Genomic DNA, 4516 nt, shown 5'->3' on the forward strand with positions numbered 1-4516 from the left:
CACCTTTTATGCTACTCCTTTGAGCCTTATGAAAGCTAGCACCAGGGGGTTCTACTCTAGCAGACCTTCTCATGAATAATGCAATACCACACACCCCTCCCTATTTCCTAGGCCTTGGTCAATTCTTGCATATGGGTGTAACTTGGCTGTTCTTTTAAGTATCTGTAGGGAATCTCCATTTGTCAGAAGAATTCACCAACTTGCTTCTAATATGCAATGTAGTCTGCTATACCTGGTTGTAATGAAGATTCTAAATATACTTTGCTAAGCTTGCCCTGAGATTTCTAAATCTTATCCAGTAAAATACTGTAAGAAAGCATTCAACACCCTCCAAATATTGCAGGGACAAATCTGGGGCATTCTAGTTATGGGAATGCCAAGGTTCCAGGAGGCAGTTTCTGTGAAACTCTTTGCCTCGTGAATGCTTCCAGGCTTTTAGGCCTACCAAGCAGACTTCACTGGAATGGGCATAGCATTGAAACATACTTTTCATCCAGTATTTATTGGTACATCCTGAAGTAATAAATTTGATTTACAGTATATATTCTGTTCAATTATTATCATTTTTATTACTCAAACTTGCATTTTTTTTTCTCCTTTTCACATTGCCTTTTCCCTTATCTTACCTGGTCCCACTGTGAATAGAATAGTTGCAAAGTAGACCAAAACTGCAAGATCTCCATGACATAGAACAATAAAAGGATATCTGAGATGAGTCCCCCAGGAGAATCCAGTATTGATGGTATAACAGAAGCCAAAGGCTTTGGGCCAAACCAAGGGATCATTGTAGTGAAGATTTACAAGTAAGGCTGTTTGGGCAAAATGTTTTACTTAGTGTTCCTATTTCTGTAATGATATTTCATGACCAAAAGTAATAGGGAAGAAAGGGTTTATTTTTCTCACATTGTTATGCATCAGTTCATCATCAAAAGCAGTGAGGACCTGAACCTGAAGGTAGAAGCTGATCCAGAGGCCAAGGAGGAGTGTTGCTTATTGACTTGCTCCTCACAGTTTTCTCAGAATGCTTTCTTAGCAAACCCACGAACACCAGCCTAGGGACAGTAGCACCCACAGTGGGCTGGGCACTTCAACATAAAACATTCATTAAGAAAATGCCATATGTAGTGGCTATTCCTGGTTGTCAACTTGACTATATTTGAAATGAACTACAATCCAGAATTGGAAGGCTCACCAGTGAACCTAATCTGAAGGCTCGGAGATAGAAGTTTCTGATCTGGATCTTGGTATGGAGATCTTGAGTCACAGTGGTGATTGAATCCAGAAGATTAAGACAGGGAGATCTCCAAGTCCAAGGTCATCTGGGATTAAAGGTGTGGTGGCACACACCTTTAATCTGGGCTACACCTTCTGCTGGGGACCATATAAGNACATTGGAAGAAGGGAGTCTGGCTCTCGCTCTTTTGCCTTCTTGCNGTGTGGGACTCAGCAACTGCTAGATCCTTGGACTTCCATCCACAACTACTACTGAACCATTGTTGGGATTTGGACTGCAGACTGTAAGTCATCAATAAATTCCTTTACTATATAGAGCATATCCGTAAGTTCTGTGACTCTAGAGAACCCTGACTAATACACCATACAAGTTTGCTGACAGAAGCTCTTATGGAGACATTTTCTCAGATGAGGATCCCTCCTCTCCAATGATGCTAGCTTGTGTCATATTGTCATAAAACTAATCAACACAGATGGTGTCTGTTCTGAGCTCCAGAATAACTCTGCTAGTTAATAAAGATTTTTAGCTATCTTCATAGGAATCTCTAATATTGGAATTGTTACTAGACCAGTCCAAAATTGAGTTTAGAGTAAATAACTCCTCTTATGACTGATCTTTTTAAGTCAGATTTCACATTCTCTCATGTTCTCTATTCCAAAGGTTAAAAGCTTGAAGCAAGGCAGGTTAGCTTGTCCAATCTGGGACAAAGGCAAGCAAGCAAGGGAGGGTCAAAAACATAATCTCAAATCAGCTTTCTTGTACCCACTGTTAGGGCACTCAGCTATCTTACAGGTCAGCTTGGCATACAAACCTTTTTGGAAGTTGTCATGCTTTGCAGCATTCTGTGGAGAAAACACAAGCTTTTCCTCTACCCCGTTAGGGTAGCTGTTTAGGATCAAGCCATATGCCAATAAGTAGATCCTTTTTATTTTGCCTAGACATGAGTATGTCTAGTTTTAGGATGCTATAAGGCATTTAGTAAGTTTTTTGATATCCAAATTTTAAAATTTTAAAAATAAAAATGATATTTAAATAATGTACACAGGGATAATTCCTCCCTTTCTTTGTTAAAAAGATAAAGTTTTCTAAGTTCCACAATACCTTGTCTTGAGAATTATAAAAAGTCTCAGTGGCATGGGTACATTTGAAATACTTGACTGTTACAGCCAGTTCCAATATCTGTTTTAATTTAATTTGGAACACCAAGTATATGCTTATGTGAAGTTAACATAAGCAATGGTTAACTCATACTTTTAATTTTTTTTCTTATAGAGCAGAAGGCCTGAAAAGGTATCAGAAGTCACATGTGCATATTTTATTTATTTATTAATCAGAAATAAGAGCATCCATTTGCAGTAATTGCAGTAATTGATTAAGTCCTCAAGAATTAACACCATTATGTGGAAATAGGTAGAAGCTGAGGACACTAAGAACAAATTTTTACAATTTGACGTACACATTCTTTGAAAATACCAAATTATTATCGAAGCCATTACTATTTTGTAAAGAACAAGATTATATGGCCAATTATTTTTATGTAAGGTCTAAAATCTGCCTGGTATAAATTTAGCATGGCATTGCTTTAAGAAGTCTTGTCCAGGCAGGCTAGGACAATTTCTTAAATGTCCAAGGGCCATTCTTTTTAAAAGAACAGCATTTTTTCTTATGAGTTGTATATGCATAAAGCATAAACCATTGCAAATTTGCGACAAATTGAGAATTATAGCATTTGAGAGACGAACAATATTTGAGCAATTTTAAGCTCTAAAATATATTGACTATTAATATACAATTTAAAGCTTGATTAATTAACATTTTAAAACACTGTCTACAGCACCCAGTTTAATCATTTGTGCTGAAGCAGGAGGAAACTAAAAAGAATAAACATGTGATCTAATTCACATATATTTTTCTTTATAAAAAGCTGCTTATAAATACAGTAAAAGGGGTGTATGTATACAAATGCATGCATAAAAGCAATTTTTATCTTTAGGATGATTGTCAATTTTATCTAAAAATGATGGTATGCAGTAGGTCAAATATTAGTATTGTGCAATACCCAATTTGATTGCTGTTTGTAAAGGGGAATTTTAAATTTTTAATTAGTGCCACAGCACCCTTACAATAGGATGTTAAAATTTTACTTAGAGAAGAAAAATGATTTTACCTTAATTCCTTCTCTTATCAAACAATTTCTGTGGGCACTTAATAACTATAACTAATATAAGCAGCTAGTATTTAGTTACCAATGATTATAATTGATAACAATTTTAAAAGCTTCCTTTATTTTTTGTAATGTCTTTTGTTTTTTTACCAATTAAATTGTGTCTCTTAAGATAATATTCAAAGGTTTAAATTAATTTGAGGCCTTACAATAGGATCCTAGCTCATTAACATCTCTTGGAAACTTGGAAAATAAACATTTTGAAGCAAATCAATTTTTCACTCTTAAATTTTCTATATCACAGTTTTGTTTTGTTTTTTTTAGCATAACTAGAGCCTTAAATATTAAAAAGATATGGCCTCTGAATCTTATGGAGCAAATTATTCCCCAGAACTTTAAAGGTCCTTGTGTGAGAGCAAGATTTGAGGTAAACTTACCTTTAGAGGCCTTAGCTAACACTCTCCACGCTGAAAAATTTAACTCTTAGCTTCTTGTATTGAAGCAGAAAAAATAAAAATTATTTTTACATAATGTAAGCTGTATAAGCCATACTTAGAGGCAAAACTTTCCAGTGATCACCAGTTCACCAGAAACAAACCCTTAACAATTATCAAGGGAAAAACAAACTCTTTAATAATTTTATATGAGGTACGCAAGCCAGACTGTAATGTCTTTATGATTGATATTTTATAAATTTTTAATTTAAACTTTATTATGAACAACATCTGGGTAGATCTGAAACAATTGTTTGGCTAACCAGAAAACTCCCTGAAGGCAGGGAGAGGTGAGTTCCCAAGAGACCGCATCTCCTGAAGACCCAGCTGTTTAAAATTTTCTTTTTGGTTTTTTGCTGCCAACTTAAGCGGTAACAATGTCGGGTGAACACAGTACCAGCTTAGCCTGTATCATGCCTACAACAATTTAAAGAGGATAAGGTTTAGAACCTGTGCTAGCATGAATACCTATTTCTCAGTGTGCATGATATGACTTTCTTTCCTTTTTTCTTCTGTGGAGCTCCACCACACACAGGCAGCAATCCCTCAGTTGTATCCCTCCGTTTCCAGGTCCCACATTAGGCACCAGCTGTGTGTTCCTGCCTGAGAGTTTTTGTCTGCAGT

The sequence above is a fragment of the Mus pahari genome, chromosome 13 (genome assembly GCF_900095145.1).
Source record: "Mus pahari chromosome 13, PAHARI_EIJ_v1.1, whole genome shotgun sequence".
NCBI classification, from domain to species: Eukaryota; Metazoa; Chordata; class Mammalia; order Rodentia; family Muridae; genus Mus; species Mus pahari.